Source organism: Canis lupus, chromosome 10 (genome assembly GCF_003254725.2).
Source record: "Canis lupus dingo isolate Sandy chromosome 10, ASM325472v2, whole genome shotgun sequence".
Lineage (NCBI taxonomy): Eukaryota > Metazoa > Chordata > Mammalia > Carnivora > Canidae > Canis > Canis lupus.
Genome location: NC_064252.1, coordinates 63,330,478 through 63,348,526, shown reverse-complemented (window position 1 = coordinate 63,348,526; position 18,049 = coordinate 63,330,478). Strand labels below are relative to the sequence as shown.

Below are 18,049 nucleotides of genomic sequence, written 5' to 3'. Positions count from 1 at the left end.
CATTCTCCACCCTCCAGCCAGGGTGGCTTTTAAAAACAGAAATCTGATTGTTTTACCCTGCTGCTTCCCATGGCTCTTAAGTTAAAGTCTATGCTCCTTAAAATAGCTTACAAGGTTCCTCTAACATGCACTCTACACTCCAGAGGTAATACTTTTTTCTTCAATTCTTCAAGAGAGCCATGGCCTCTCTCACTCACAGGTTTTTACATATTCAAGTCCCGTTTCCTGAACACTCCTACTTTCTTATTTTTGCTTTGCTAACATTGAGAAGCTTTTCTTGACTACCTCCCCCACACCTAGTTATCACAACACACACTAATTATTTATTGCCCATCTTTCCACTAGATGACACAGTCCATGAGGCAGGTACATGCCTATTTTATGGTTCTATTCCAGCACCTAGCATACTGCTTTGCATATAGGAGAAATTCCACAGATATTTGTAGTATAATGAATAAAAAAAATAAATGTGTCACCGCTTTGCACTAGCAGCAATATCCGTATCTTAAGCCTACTTTATTTGCATGCACTGTAAGCTATTTAATCCAGAAAAACTATTCTAGTTGTGTTTTCTTTTTATAAACCCATATTTAAGCAGTGGAACTCTTTCCAAATAAAATATGTTAGGGCCCAATTTATATAAAATGGACAATAGCTGCTCATATTGAAACTAGGGTGGGAAACTCCATCTACTTTGCTTCCTTGATCCTGAAGGATTTCCAAGGAACCCATTAGGACACTCAGAATTTAGTTTGAGAACCATAGATCCAGCCAATCCCACTGCAAATAGGCAGAGACATTCGTATCACCTGAGACTTTGTTTTTAAAATCTTCTCAGAAGTATCCATTAATAGATGGAGGTGCTTATCTAAAGAAATAAGAAACCTAACAAGAGACCCTCAAGTAACTCTATTTCAGCTTTCCCAATAATGCTTTTCTAACCTGCAATGAAAGAGTAAAATACTCTTTCAAAGATTTAGAGGCTCAAAGTACTTCAGGGCACAGATTGAACACATTTTACCACGAACCTTGACATCTGGGGGGTGATTCGGAGTGAGTTAAAGCATAAGAGGATTTACCCTGATGCGGTCTTTGCTTTGGTTGGAGCCTGAAGTCAATGACACGTATAAAGCTCTAATCCTCATGCAGTTGTCCTTTTCCTTATGTTGCTGATATTCAGCACCAAAGTCTAAGATTCTTTTCATCAGAATTTTTTTTTTCCTCACAAATAGTGTTTTCTGCCAAAGGGAACAAACTTGCTCCAGACAGAACAGCATTCAGAACAGCACAAGAAAAGACATTCGTCAATAGGGAATCACACAATGAAATATCTCTTGGGCAGATGAGCCATCATTTGAAGTGGTTGAGAGGAAAGTCCAGTCAAGGCCCACACAATCCCCTGGGTAAGGCCATGGCACACACTATTTTCAGAGGGCCATGAACACTTTAATATATCAGTGGAAGGCTTGGCCTTAAAACCAGCAAGAGAGAATTTCCTCTAGATATCTTGGAGGGAAAAAATGGGAATATTTTCATGTGTGTAAGTACTGTTTATTTTGACAGTAGGCTAAACTCAAAGTATGAATAAAATTCTGAATATTTTAATGAGAATATGATTGGGAAGCATAAGAGTGCAAAGCATGGAACAAGTTCTATTTGACAAAAGCATGATAAAAAATTTAGTACTTTCTTTCACTGACTACAACATTAAGAAGGAATCAAGAAACATAATCTATATAATAGTGGTTAAGTCTAGGAGCCGGTGTCATTGAAAAGAGCCTGCATCTAACTTGGGTTACGTTTAGCACATTGTTGGCAATAAACTCAACATAATTATACAATAAGAATGTATTCTTTGTGAGGCAGATGAGGCAAATAGATCGTTTTCTTTTTTTTTTTTTCAAAGACTTTATTTATTTATTCGTGAGAGACAAACACAGAGAGAGGCAGAGACACAGGCAGAGGGAGAAACAGACTCCCTGCAGGGAGCCCAATGCAGGATTCAATCCCAGGACCCCAGAATCACAACCTGAGCCCAAGATAGACACTCAACCCCTGAGCCACCCAGGCGCCCCTAGATCATTTCTTAATAGCACCGTCAAAGCATAAATACTTAAGAGATGTTCAATTCACTCCCTAACTCAAGAGCTTATACCTGTTTGGAAACAGGTAAGTAAATGAAGCATTGTAGAGTGTATAGTGGGCATTGCGATAGCAGTAAGGACAGCACAGGAGAGGAAAACCAAACCTGGGAAGGGTCTCAGGGGAAGCTTCTAGAGGAGGTGATACCTGGGCTGTGTCTTAAAGGATAAGTAAGATAGAAGGGAGGGGAACGGAGAAAGGACAGTGAGGATGGAATGAGGAGGAGTTCTAGATAAAGAAACCAGCATGCACATGTTTGTATCTCCACCATGCAAAAATCTGAAAGTTAACATGTAACTACAGAGTGTGAGCTCTTAATTTATAAATTCCAATAATAATAATAATAAAACCACAATCATGGTACATTCTCCAATGAAATAATTACTGGGTAGACCTTTTTTTTCCCCACTTATTTTAACTTTTTTTAGAGTAGTCTCCATGCCCAGAACAGGGCCTGGACTTACAGGAGATGGTGTTATACTGTGCTCATGGGCTACTCAAAGGATTTCAAAGGGTAAATTATATTATACCTTCACTTGACTTTAGAATCTTCCTCTCCATCTCCTCCCTCAAACTCCTTGTTTCAAAATGTGACCCCACTATAGGTAAAGCCTAGCATTCAACTATGTTACCCAAGCAAACTGGAAAAGGTGAAGGGATAGAGATTCTAGGATATAACCCCAGGGACCACTGCCATCTAAGCAGGGCCCAGGGGACTAAAGTTCTTGAAGGAATTTGAGAATTGGCCAGCAAGGTAAGAGGATGGAAAATTAGAAGAGGATGAAAGTTAAAGACGGAGTTTAAAGAAAGGAATGGCCTATAACTTCAAATAACCATTGGGTAAGATATAGGAAAAAAAAAAGTCCATTTGATTTGGCAATAAATCACTGGCCTCAGCACAAAATGTTACAGAGACATGGTCAGCAGACAGTTAAAGGGTGAGTAAAAGATAAGGAAGAAGAAACAGCAAGTATAGCTTTTCTCTTTTTTTCCACGAAGAGTGACCAAAAGGGAAGGAGACAATTTGAAGAGGGCCATTACATACACTTGCTCAGGCTGTGTAATGATCAATCCTAGGAGACCTGATTCACACCATGTTGATTCTGTGAATGGTACCAGGGACACGCCATTCACAATAGGATACGGTAGCCTGCTTTGGGGAGGGATACTGGGTTGAGGAAGAGTTGTTTGTTTGTTCATTTGTTTAGTTAAAATTTTTTATTTTGTTTTATTGGAAGGAAAGAGTATTCAGAGAGGGGGAAGGTGGATAAAAATGTGAGAGGGAGGGAGGGTGATTGAGAACATGAAGTTTCTGATTAGGCAGGAGGGGGTTTAATGAGAGCACACTGGAGTATTTAATCACAGACGGATGAAGAACACTACTTACAGTGAAATGGAAGGAAAGGGTAGGAAAAGATAATTTGATGGCGATAAAAGTTGGGGGTTTATCAGGAAATTGGAGTGTATGGAGTGTATGTACACCCAGAGTGTAAACCCTGGGTGGCTCAGCGGTTTGGCCCAGGGCATGATCCTGGAGTCCCAAGATCGAGTCCCACATCAGGCTCCCTGCATGGAGCCTGCTTCTCCCTCTGCCTGTGTCTCTGCCTCTCCCTCTCTATCTGTGTCTCTCATGAATAAATAAATAAAATCTTTAAAAAAACAACAAAAAAAGGAAGTTGGAGTGTATGTGAGGTAGGAGAAAAATGCACTTATTGTAAAGGGGGGGGGGGGATAACTTGTAGCCAAAGATGAGGAAAAGAGCTTGAAGTTTAGAATAGCTGCTGAAGATAATGAGAGAGGGGAGGATTACTCAGAACCCCCCAAATAAAATGGTTCTTAGGGTCTGGCTGCTACAGACCATGACTTTGTAATGGAAATAACCCTTGACGGAGCTTGAAAACAAATCCTGAACTAGTAACAAGGAGTAAAGGATGGCAAGATTCCATTTAAGCCTTTCTAGTGTATGTTGACGAGAGGGGGTGGAGGGGAGTGGGGTTTACATCTACTGAGAAGCAAAACAGCATAGAAAAAAAATCACAGCCATTCGTTATGTCCATAAGCAGACTATTGAACAGTCAACCATAAAACTAAGAGGCGATGTTATAATAGACAGATATCAAGTACCCAGAGCTACCCCTAGGGTATGTGGGGCCACAACCAAATATATTTTTTTTAACCAGGTCCCCTCTCTGTATTAAAAAAAATGATTTTAAAATTGCACTACAAAATTTAGGTGCCAGTCTGAGGAATAATGGTTTATAAATGAAGATTTAAATAACTGACAGAAAAGATATAAAGTATGTGTGTGTTGTCTAATCTGTGTAGATGAAGTTCTCATAGGGTCTGGACACCATCTCCTTATGTTCTTTCTCCTCAAATGAGTTGTTCCTGGTTAATTTCTTATGTCCCACACCAGGAAAAAGGTAGCGACACTGCTCACAAAGGTAGTTACTACTCACAATGCCATGGCTCTTTGGAACTTTCTAGTATTTAAACGATATGGATTTCTTACCTCTGTGGTTCCCTAGTACCATTTACTGTTTAATACTGGTTATATAATTACCCAGGAGGCTGTATCATCTATCATATCACTTGTGAATACAGACTGCTTAGCCACTCTCGAAAAAAGTTGTTTCTGTGCTTTGTCGATGATGACCACAAATGTGAGTCCAGAGCATGCAGAAAAATGTGAACAGTGATTTGTTTCTATAATTTGTTCATTAATAGAAATGTTCTAGTGAGAGCATAGAACATCTTCTGATCTTGTCTCCTCGTACACTCACTAGGCTTTAATGACCACATGTGGCCTAGAGTCTGGGGTAGAAGGGTGACTATGATGAGGGGAGGAGGGTGTGCCTTAGGGTATAGGACACCCACCACCACCCTGCTGCCCTTGGGTTCTGTATACTGGGTGGGAACACTCATAGGTGAGAACTAGCGCAGGGCTGAGGCATGTAGCTCAAGCCCAAATCAGTAGTGGAGCACTGGTACCCCAAACTCCCAACCTTGTCCTTAAGTCCAATACAAGTGTGAATCTCCCAAAACCAGCATGTTTGCACCATTCTGGTGGCCCTGCCATCTGTGAAATGGTTTATTTCTTCATTTAAGTCCCCTTTAATGTTTCTTTAATAAAACTTTATACTTTTTTCCATAAAGTTAGGTTTATATCCAGGTATTTGATATTGTTGATATTGTTTAAGTGGTGTATTTTCAATTTTATGTTTTCAAATTATGTTGTTGCTAGTGGGTAAACATGTAACTAATTTTGTCTATTGATTTTATAATCGACACTTTGGCTAAAGTTTCTCATTAATATTCATTGTATACTGTGGATTTTGTATGTGGATGGTCATATATTATTTGTGAATAATGAGAGTTTTGTTCCTTTTAAGCTATGCATATACTTTCATTGCTTTTATTTATATTTATTTTTAAGTTTCTGGTGGAGAATATGAGCAATGATATTTTCACTTCTTTTATTCCTTCCTTTATGAGCTAGCTAGGTTCTCCGGTAATATTAAATAGATAATAGATATATGTGCAATGAGATATTACTTAGCCATAAAAAATGATGAAATCTTGCCATTGGCAACAATGTGGATGGACCTTGAAGGCATTATGCTAAGTGAAACAAGTCAGATAAAGAAAGTCACCATTCCTTATGGTCTTATTTATACATGAAATCTGAAAATAAAAACAAAACCCAAGCTCATAGATCTACAGAATAGATTGGTGGTGGCCAGATGCAGAGGGTGGGGAGTGAACAAATTGGGTGAAAAGAATCAAAAGGTACAAACTCCTAGTTATAAAATAAAGAAGTCATGGTGTAATATGCAACATGGTAACTGTAGTTAATAATACTCTACTGCATATTTGAAAGTTGCTAAGATAGTTAAGCAAAAGTTCTCATCAGGAGAAAAAATAAATTCTGTAACTATGTATGGTAGTGGATGCTAACCAGATTTACTGTGGTGATCATTTTGCAATATATACAAATATTGAACCATTATATTGTAAATATCTGAAATTAATATAATATTGTATGCCAATTATACCTCAATTAAAAAAAGAACTGTTATCATGAATATACGCTGAATTTTAAAATTTTTTGTACCTGCTGAGATGGCCATATGATTTTTCTACTTTTAATATATTAATTTATTTTATTTAATTGGTTACCTAATGTTAATCCAACTTTGCATTCCTGGAGTAAATCCCCCTGGTCATGATTTACCAATTTTTCCATATACTTGAGAGTTTAATTTGCTAATATTTTGTCTAAAATTTTTGTACCAAGTTTATAAGTGAGATTGGCCTCAAGTATCAAAGTTATGCTAACTTTATAACATGTGCTATAACATGTTTCCACTTTTTTGTCTTTGGAATAGTTTGCAAAAGATTGGAATTGTCACCTGAATATTTTTTAGAACTCACCAGTAAGACTATCTGGTCTTGAGGAACTATTGCAGGTTGCTGGAGACTCTCAGTTGGATCTTGGGTAAGAAAAAGAACATTAATGGAAAAGCTTGAGAGATTCAAATATAGTCTGAAAATTAGTACTATTCTATCAAGGTTTCCATCTTAGTTTTGATTAATTGTTTTATTATGTAAAATATTAACAATAGGGTAAGCTGGGTAAAAAGTACATAAGAACTCTTGGTACTGGGGTGCCTCAGTGGTTGAACATTTGCCTTTGGCTCAGGTCATAATCCCAGGGTCTTGGGATAGAGTCCCACTTTAGGTTCTCTGCGGGGAGCCTGCTTCTCCCTCTGCTTATGTCTCTGCTTCTCTCTCTGTCTCTCATGGATAAACAAATAAAATCTTTTTAAAAAAGAACTCTTGGCACTATTTTGGAAATTTTCAGTAAATCTAAATTTATTTCAAAACAAAAAAATAAATTAAAAATGGAAATACTATATGATCCAGTAATTCCACTGCTGAATATTTACTCAAACAAAATGGAAGCACTAATTCAGAAAGATATATGCAGCCCTATATTTAATGAAGCATTATTTATAATGTCCCAAATATGGAAGAAACCCAAGTGTCCACTGATAAATAAAGAAGATGTGATGTGATTATATATATATCCCCGTGATATATATATACAATGGAATACAGAATACAGTGGAATATTACACAGCTATAAAAAAGATGAGATGGTGCCATTTGAGACAACATGGATGGACCTAGAGGGTATTATGCTAAGTAAAATAAGTCAGACTGAGAAAGATGTATATACCATATGATTTCACTTATATGTGGAATCTAAAAAAACAAATGAATAAACAAACAAAAAGTAGAAACAGATCCATAAATACAAAAAAACTGAGGTTGCCAGGCAGGCGGCTGCTGGTGGATGGGGGATGAGCAAAATGGAATAAGGGTAGTGGGAAATACTGGCTTCTAGTTAGGAATTAAGTAAGTCGTAGTGGTAAAAGGTAAAGCTCAGAAAACACAGACAATGGTTATAATAATAGCGTTGTATGGTGACAGATGGTGTCTACACTTGGCAAGCATAGCACAACCTATATACTCATTGAATCACTATATTAATCTGAAACTAATGTAACATTGTGTGTCAGCTATACTTCAATAAAATAAAAGATAAAAAAAATAAATTAAAACTTTCCTTAAAGCTGGAGGGGGCTGTTGAATGAAAAGGAAAAGTGAATGCTGATAGCCATTGAAGTTTTACTTTCCATTTTCTGCATGATTGGAAATTATTACAATAAAAAAAATTTTTTTAAGGAAAAACCACAACCAAAAAAATATGACCCGGTCTTGGTTTTTGCTTTGGATGTCGATTTTATGGAACCAATTTATTTTCTTTAAAAAAAATTTGGGGGGCTATTATTTTCCTCTTGAAAAAAGTTTTGATATGTTATATTTTTCTAGGAACTTATCCATTTCTCTGAATTGTCAAATTCGTAATCTTGAAGTTGTTTATAATCCTTCTTTTAAACCGTTTAATTGTCTGTATCAACCGTAGTTATGATCTCTCTTTTAACACCGATCTGTAAAAGGCTTTTCAAAGGAAGAATTTTGGGCCATGTTAATCTTTTCTTGTATTTTTTTCTCTATTTCATTGATTTCTGCTATTATCATTGCCACTCTTATTTATTTTTTTACTTCATTATTGTTTTTCTAATTTCTTAGCTTATTGTTAGGCTTTCATCTTTCCTAATACATCTTAATTTATAGTATTTTTGTCATCATACATTCTAAGTATTTTCTAATTTCTGTAATTTCTTCTTTGACCCCCAAGTTCAAAAATACCTTAATTTTCAACATACAAATTTTTTCTAGTTACCTTTCTGTTATTGATTTCTAATTTAATTGCATATGGTAAAAAAAAAAAAACTATGGTCTCTATAATTTCAATCTTTTGATAAGTGTTGATATTTGCTTTGTAACTCAGCATGTGGTCAATTTTCAAAAATACTCCATACTGCTTGAAAAGAATGTGTATTCTGTAGTTGTGAGGTGCCCAGGTTCTAAATACCTATTCAATTAGAGCATGCTTATTAATTGTGTTGTTCTCATCTCCTACCTCCTCATGGATTTTGTCAGCTTGATCTAAGTACTTACAAGTTTAGAGAACTTCTTACATCTTCCTGTAGAACTGAACCTTTTATCTTTAATGAAATTATTCTCTTGAACGCCTTCTGTCTTAAGGACTATTTTGTCTGATATTAATATAGCAACACCAACCTTTTTTGGTTCGTGTCTGTATGGTATAATTTTTTTCACACTCATTCTAATTTTTCTGAATCCTTATGTTTTAAATGTGACTTAAATAGGCAGCATATAACTGAATTCTTTAGAACAGAATGTATATGTATCTGATACATATACATATCTGTAAATCTTTGGCCTTATAAGTTGGGAAGGTAGTCTATTTTTATTTTTTTAAGATTTATTAATTTACTTGAGAGAGAGAGGGTCGGGGAAGAAGCAGAGGGAGAGAGAGAGAGAATCTCAAGCAGGCTCCATACCAAGCACAGAGCCCTGTGCCAAAATCAAGACTTGGACACTTAACTGACTGAGCCACCAGGTGCTTCTGTTTTTGCTTATTTTAATTCCGGGTATATTTGAACTTATTTCTCCATCTTATTTTGTACTTTTTATGTGTCTTGATTTTTTCTGTTCTTATCTACTTGTTTGGTATGGATTATTTTTTCCTACTTGTTTTCTTTTTAGTTAAAATGTTATATACACCCTTCTGGTAGTTATGCTACAAATTTTAACTTGGACACTAAATATCCTTACCATTCCCCCAAACAATAAAAAAAGACAGTAGAATATTTTAACTCTGATCATTCTCCCCCAAACTTATATGCTATGGATGGTTGTGTGTTTCATTTCTAGCTATTTTTTAACTTCTTAAGAGATTATTCTTTTTGTTATTTTTACTTGATGTTTACAGTTAACCACATATTTAGCGATTTCCTTGATCCTCATTCCTTTAGTCAGCTCTGACCTTCCAGCTGTGCTTTCTTTCTGCCTTTAATTTTTTTTTAATTTTATTTTATTTATTTATGATAGTCACAGAGAGAGAGAGAGAGGAGAGACATAGGCAGAGGGAGAAGCAGGCTCCATGCACCGGGAGCCCGATGTGGGATTCGATCCCGAGTCTTCAGGATCGCGCCCTGGGCCAAAGGCAGGCGCCAAACCGCTGCGCCACCCAGGGATCCCTCTTTCTGCCTTTAGAATTTCCTTTAGTGAGGGTCTATTGGTGGCAAACTCTCAGTTGTTTGCTTGTTTAAGGATGTCTGTATTTTCCATTGTTCTTGAAAGATAATATACAAATTTAGGTTGGCATTATTTTCTTCCAGCACACTGAAGATTTCAGCCTTTTTCTGACTTTCATAGGTTGTTAAGAAATCTGCTGTCCTGTTGAAAGTCATCTGTCTTTTTTCTCAGGCTGCTTTTATTTTTTTTTAAATATTTTATTTATTATTTATTTAAGTCACAGACAGAGAGAGAGAGAGGCAGAGACACAGGCAGAGAGAGAAGCAGGCTCCATGCACCAGGAGCCCGACGTGGGATTCGATCCCGGGTCTCCAGGATCGCGCCCTGGGCCAAAGGCAGGCGCCAAACCGCTGCGCCACCCAGGGATCCCTCTCAGGCTGCTTTTAAATGTTTTCTTTTTGTTTATGGTATTCTGAAATTTGGCTAAAATGTGTCTAAGTATAAATTTCCTTTTATTTATCCTCATTAAGATTGTTCGGTTTTTTGAATCTGTGGTTTGTCATTTTTTGGAAATTCTCAGCCATAATCCCTTCAATTATTGTTTTTATCCCTTCCATCATCTACTGCCTGCCTGGTATCCCACTTAAGTGATTGTTGTATTTCTTATCTATCTCTCCATGATTTATAACTTCGTTTGTGTTTTCCATCTCTTTGGATTACATTATGTAAACTTTTGTGGATCTATCTTTCCTGATCCATTCTCCGGCTATGGTTATTCTGGTATTAAATCCATCCATTGTGCTTTTTATTTCAAATATTGGACAGAGTTTGCTTTATTGCACTTTATTGACTTTGCAGGTACTGTGTTTCTTACAAACTGAAGGTCTGTGGCAACCCTGCTTTGGGCAAATCTATTGGCACCATTTTTCCAACAGCATTTGCTTACTTCATGTGTCTGTGTCACATTTTGGTAATTTTCAGAATATTTCACACTTTTTAATTATTATTGTATTTGCTATGGTGATCTGTGATAGTGATCTCTGATGTTACTTTGTAACTCAAGGGAAATAAAGAGTCATATGTAATCAAAAGCTAGAAATGACTAAACTTAGTGAGGAAGACATGGCAAGGACTGAGACAAGCCAAAAGCTAGGCCTCTTGAGCCAGTCAGCCAAGTTGTGAATGCAAAGTTCTTACAGGGAATGAAAAGCACTACTCCAGTGAACACACAAAAGATAAGAAAGCAAAACAGCCTTATTGCTGATATGGAGAGAGTCTTTGTGGTTTGGATAATAGATCAAATTAGCCACAACATTCCCTTATGCCAAAACCTAATCCAGAGCAAGGCCCTAACTCTCTCAGAGAGGTAAGGAAGCTGCAGAAGAAAAGTTTGAAGCAAGCAAAGGATGGTTCATGAGGTTTAAGAAGCAATCTCTATAACATAAAGTGCAGGGTAAAGCAGCAAGTACTGATGTAGAAGCTGTACGAAGTTATCCAAAAGATCTAGCTAGGATCATTCATGAAGATGGCTACACTAAACAACAAATTTTCTATGTAGATGAAACAGCCTTCTACTGGAAGAAGGTCACATCTAGGACCTTCATAGCAAGAGAAAAGAAGAGAAGTCAATGCCTGGCTTCAAAGATTCAAAAAACAGGCTGACTCTCTTGTTAGAGACTAATGCAGCTGGTGACTTTAAACTGCAGTAATGCTCATTTACCATCCTGAAAATCCTAGGACCCTGAAGTATTATGCTAAGTCTACTCTACCTCTGCTCTATAAATGGAACAACACAGCCTGTATGACCATATGTTTACAACATGGTTTACTGAATATTTTAAGTTTACTGCTGAGACCCACTGCTCAGAAAAAGATTCGTTTTAAAATATTACTGCTCATTGACTCTATACTCAGTCACCCAAGAACTCTAACTGAGGGGCACCTGGCTGGCTCAGTTAGTAGAGCATGTGATTCTTAATCTCAGGGTCATGAGTTCAAGCACCATGTAGGGTGGGGTGCCCACTTTTAAAAAGAACTCTAATTGATATGTACAATGAGATATGCATGTTGTTTTCACACCTGCCAACACAACATCCATTCTGTAGCCCATAGAGCAAGGGGTATTTTCAGCTCTCAAATCTTATTACTGAAGAAATACATTTAATAGGGCCATAGCTGCCACAGATACTGATTCCTCTGACAGATCTGGGTAAAGCAATTTGAAACCTTCTGACAGATCTGGGTAAAGCAATTTGAAACCTTCTGGAAAGCATTCACCGTTCTAGATGCCGTTAAGGACATTCATGATTCATGGAAGGAGGTGAAAATATCAACATGAATAGGAGTTTGGAAGAAGTTGATTCCAACCATCATGGATGGCTTTGAGAGATTCAAGAGAGTGTAGAGGAAGGAACTGCAGATGTGGTGAAAACAGCAAGAGAACTGGAACTAGAAGCAGCGCCTGAAGATGGGGCTGGATTGCTGCAATCCCATGATAAAATCTGAACAGATAAGGAGTTGTTTCTTATGGATGGCAAGGAAATAGTTTCTTGAGTTAGAACCTACTCCTGATGAAGATGCTGTAAAGACTGTTGAAATGAAAATGAAGGATTTAGAACATTACATAAACAGTCAATAAAGCAGTGGCAGGGTAGGAGAGGATGAACTACAATTTTTCAAGTTCTAATATGGGTAAAATGATACCAAACAGTATTGCGTGGTATAAAGAAACTGTTCATGAAAGGAAGAGTTCATTGATGCAGCAAACTTTATTGTGTCTTATCTTAAGAACTTGCCACAGTCACCCCAACCTTCAGCAACCATCACCCTGAGCAGTCAGCAGCCATCAATAGCATAGCAAGACCCTTCACCAGCAAAAAGATTACAACTTACTCAGAAAGCTCAGATGATGGTTAGCATTTTTTAGCAATAAAGTATTTTTAAACTAAGGTATGTATATTGCTTTTTAGACATAATGCTACTGTATACCTGATAGCAGTATAGTGTAAACATAACTTTTATATATAGTGGGAAACCAAAAAATTCACTTGACTTGCTTTATTGCAATATTCACTTTATTGAGGTGGTCTGGAACTGAACCTACCACATCTCCAAGGTATATCTATATTTTAAACTCCTAGAAGCTCTTTTGAGTCTTTTTCAAATCTGCTGGGTCATGTTTTATGTATATTTTCAATCCCTTCTTTCTTCAAATATATTTAACATATTTTATATTCCATGCCTGGTAATTCCAATAGCTAATGTTTTGTAGTCTGATTGTGTTTATTGTTTCTGCTGGCCTTTGCTCATGGTATATTATTTCCTTTTGTGTTTTGTGATTTTGACCATGAGCACATATTTCTTTAGAATTTACTGATGGGAATTCTTTGAAGCCTTTTTTTTTTTTTTTTAATTTTTTTATTTATTTTATGGTAGTCACAGAGAGAGAGAGAGGTAGAGACATAGGCAGAGGGAGAAGCAGGCTCCATGCACCGGGAGCCCGACGTGGGATTCGATCCCGGGTCTCCAGGATCGCGCCCTGGGCCAAAGGCAGGCGCCAAACCGCTGCGCCACCCAGGGATCCCTGAAGCCTTTTTTGAAGATGGTTTCCCTTAGAATAGATTTGCATCTGCTTCTTCTAGGTGCCTAAAAACAACACATTAAGGTTTACTTTAAATTTAATTCTTGACTTCAGTGTTTTTGGAGTCCCAGGTATAGTGTGAATTTGGGCTACAAGCCTGTGTGAGTGCTGGCTATGTTACAAATTCTCAGTTTTTTCTCTCCCTTCATTTACAGTCAACTCTCAAGGCAGGTAATTTTCCTTGCAATTTGTTGGGGATGGAGCAGAAGGTTTCTTTGTAAGTTCATCTTTACACAAAAGGAGTAGTCTTTTGGGACCCAGATTTAAGCAGAGGGGTTTATACTTAGACTTCTCACTTTGTGCACACCTTAACCTCTGCATTCACTCCTTTGGCAAATGTCCTCAAGGCAAAGCCCTCTCTAGGCCTTTGCTTACTTCCTAGGTCCCCACTTGCACTTAGTTCTTGACCTCTAAGTATTCCTCACTTTGCTACCAGCATAAAATGCATTTCAAAAGATTAAAAAAATACTTTGTCAACTATTTTTAGTTGCCTTCAGTGAGAGGACAATTCAGGATATCCAGTCTGTCATATTGTAGAATGGGAATTTGGGGATGTCTGTCTCTGTCTGAGAATTAAAATTGATCTCCAAAGTCCCTTCTTGGATCCTCCTATCTCCTTATCCTACATACTTTCTCTCTTTAGACTATTTTATTCATTCCTACTACTTTGGTGCTTCTTGCCAATGATTCCCTGAACTATACCTCTGTATTAGTTTCCTATAACTGCTGAAACCACTTTACCAGAAATTTGATGGTTTAAAACAACACACATTCATTTTTGTATGGTTCTGGAGCAAAAGTTGAAGTCAGTTTCACTGAGATAAACTCACAGTGTCAACAGGACTGATTGCTCCTGGAGGCTATAGGGGAGAAATCATTCCTTGCTGCTGCTTCTTCTTTTTTTTTTTTTTTAATACTTTATTTATTTATTTGAGAGAGAGAGAGAAAGAGAGAGAGTGCACAAGCAGGGGAAGCAGCAGAAGGAGCTGCAGAGGGAGGAGAAATAGGGAATCAGATGCAGGGCTCAATCCCAAGACCCTGAGATCATGACCTGAGCCTAAGGTAGACAGACACTTAACCAAGTAAGCCACCCAGGTGACCCCTTCCTTGCTTCTTCTAACTTACAGAGGCTTCTTGCATTCACTGAATTATGACCTCTTCCATGCACGCTCCAACATTTTGCTTCTGCCATTACTTCCTGTTCCCTCTTCTGTAGTCACATCTCTCACTGTCTTGCTCTCATAAAGAGAGTTCTGATTATATTTAAGGTCCATGTGGATACCAAGAATTCTAACTTAATGGCATCTGTAAAGACCCTTTTGCCATGTAAGGTAACATTTACAGGTTCCAGAGATTCAAATCTAGGTATCTTTGGGGGCCATTATTCAGCCTCCCACAAGTTCCAATCCTAATCTCCAAACTCAAATCACCAGTTTCCTTCTCAACATCTTCTACTGGTCGTCTCCTAGGCACTTTAAACTCATTTTATCTAAAACTGAACTATATTCACCAGTTCAGTTAGTGACATCACCATTCCTTCCTAGCAACCAACCTCAAAGTTGATACACACTGCTTTTCCTTCACTCTTTACATCGAGTTGGTCACTGAGTTCTTACTCAGTCTACTTCTAAAATGTCTCTCAAATCTAGTCCTTTGTCCCAATTGCTACTTCCAGACCTTGTTATCTTCTGTAATTGTGACCTAACTGAACTCTTTACTTCTGTTTTTCTCCCACCTAAAATTACTCTGTTGTAAGAGAATATCAAGCAGACTCGTCACTAAGCACAGAGCCTGTTGCAGGGCTCCATCTTGTGACCCCGAGACCATAACCTGCGCTGAAACTAAGAGTCAGATGGTTAACCCACTGAGCCACCCAGCTGCCCCATGAATTATCATTCTAAAATGCCAATGGAAAAAAAATTGTTTACATGAAATAAAAAAAATAAAACCCCAATGACTACAGTACTCTCCTGTTAAAATCTCAATGGTTCCATCTTTTTCTACTCATTTAAATCCAAAATCACTCAAGGCCCTTTGCAATCTGGCCACAATGTATGATAAGATCCTCATTGTTGCCATGCCCTACCAAGTACCATGTTTTCTTACCACTCAAACTATACTCTGTTTCCTGAACAAGTCATGCTGCTCCTGCCTCAGGGCCTTTACACAATCTATTCCCTTTGCCTTGTGAAAGGATTTAAATCTATAATGAAACCAGATAATATGATCTGAAGAACCTCACTCATGGGTCCTCAGGAAAATAAAACTTAAGGAATGAGAGATAGATTTCCCATAGATGCCTGATGTATAGAAAGCCAAAACTTATTCCTTGACCAATGAAAATTCACCAAGAACTCCTCCCCACCTTCAAGCCAATGACCTTGCTACTTGGACACTAACTAAATTCCCCTTTCTTTGCACTCCTTAAATATAGCCTGCCCAAACCCTCAATGGACTCGCCTGTAGATTGCTAGTTTGAGTGTCTCAAGTTGCAATTCCACTGCTATTCCTGAGTAAACTCAATTTTTGGTAATTTGAGCTTTCCTCAGTTTACCTCTTATATATAACTTGACAGCCTGGAAAATTTTTCCTTATCACCAACCTAAAACTCTTTCCAAACCTTCAAGAACCAATTGAATTCTTACATTTTCTAGGAAGCATTATAGGACTCTATCACACAGTTAGGATTAAGGCTCTGTTAACACTTCAGACATTGATTCAATGATTCACAATATTTATTGAGAGCCATTTATGTCAAGGACATTATGGAAAGCATTGGGCATAAAATAGTGAACAAGGTATAAATAGATCTTTCTCTCACAGGACTCGTAGTCTATAGGAGGATACAGATGAATGAGTAAACAGAGTATCATGTAAGTGCTCTCACAGGAAAAGCATAAGATGATGCAGGAAAAAACAGGAGGGGAAACATGTGCTGATATGGAGGATCACCAAGAGGTGATAGCTAATCTAAAACTAAGCCATGCGTAAGAATCAATGAGGGAAGGGGGTTGGAGAGAGAAAGAATTCCATCATGAGGACCACATTGTGGTCTAAATGTCGCCCCCCCCCCCCCCGCCATTTATATGTTGAAATCCTAACCCCTACAGATGCTGGTATTAGTAGGCAAGGCCTTTGGGGAGTGATTCAGTGAGTCAGGGCTCAGGACAGAGACCTCACGAACAGGATTGGTGCTTTTATAAGAGATCCCATAAGGGTCCCCAGACTCTTCCACCATGTGAAGATACAAGAAGTCTGTGATCCAGAAGAGGACCGTCACTAGCCATGCAGGCACACAGACTTGAGACTGCCAGCCTCCAGAGCTGTGAGCAATAAATTTCTGCTGTTTAAACAAAACTGACATAAAAATATCTAAACAGTTGTCAGAATGGAGGGACACCTCATGGGATGGAAGTAACATGACTGGGCAGAACAGATTTCTTTCCAGGGTGGTCACAGGTGCTTTGGCAGGGACACAGCCCTGCTTTCTAGAGGACTCTGGGTGGGTGCCAAGGGCCCTGCAGGGCATGTGGGAGCCAAGGATGTCTTAGAATTGCCACAGAACTTAGAAACATCTCCTTGCTCTAGTGTTTAAGTCTATACAGAAACCTTCCCAGAGAGCCTTAAGTGGATTTTTTGACATTATAAAGTGATTATTAAGTTATCCTATTGCTCTTTGGCTACCTTCTGTTTTTCTTTTTTCTTTTTTAATGATCTCTGGGATGACATTTACTCCAATAACACCAGGCTGCTGTAAGTCCAAACACTGGGATGGTATTTCTCCTCACAGGTTGAAAACAAATGAGATATATTAAAATAAGCAAGGTATACCCACTTGTGCATCGTGTCCTAAATGTTTCTTGCTTTATATGCATCTCCTCTGCCCCATTTTATCTTACTTTTTAATTTAAGCCATTTTAAGAGATCTATGTGTGAACCAGTCAAGTCTGCCCTAGGCCAGCCGTTCCTGGACTCACAGCCCTCACAGCAGCAAGGTTGCCCCTATGCCAGTGTTTGGACAGAATCTAAATTCTTGATTTTTGGGTAAGGTGTTACACTTTACATGTACTCAGCAGAAATGTGTGTGTGTGTTGTGTTTTTGTTTGTATAGGGGAAGTTTTCTATTTTTGTCTAATATTACCAGTCTTACATATATATAAAAAATTATGTTATTTACCAGCCAAGTAGCATGTGGTATTTTGTTACAGCGACCCAGATAGACTGAGACACAGTATATATAAAAGCTTCAATATAAAAGAAAACACAGTACATTCGTAGCACTGAAGAAAAGGTCTGGAAGGCTGGAGTGTAGAGAATGGGGTAGGGAATGTCAAAAGATGAGGATGGGGTATAGCAGGAGTCAAATCCTACAGGGCCCTGCAGGCCATGTTCAGAAGTTGGGTCTTTATTCTAAGAGTAAAGGAGAGCCACCGAAGAGTTTTAAGCATGAGAATGACATAATCCAATGAATGTTTTAAAAGATAATTCTGGTTGAAGCAAGGGTAATGGATGTAAATAGGAGAAGAATATCAATTAGGAGGTTATTGCAGGAAGCCAATTAAGAGCTCACAG

General features: G+C 38.0%; 1 long non-coding RNA gene across 2 annotated transcripts in view; it reads right to left on the bottom strand.

Moving 5' to 3' along the window:
* The window catches only part of LOC112673375 (uncharacterized), a 114,933-nt gene that overhangs the window by 75,267 nt on the left and 21,617 nt on the right, over positions 1-18,049 (bottom strand). For both annotated transcript variants that reach the window (XR_004819219.2, XR_004819220.2), the window contains exon 3: positions 6,577-6,635. This is a non-coding gene — a long non-coding RNA (uncharacterized LOC112673375). The remainder of the gene's footprint in view (positions 1-6,576; positions 6,636-18,049) is intronic.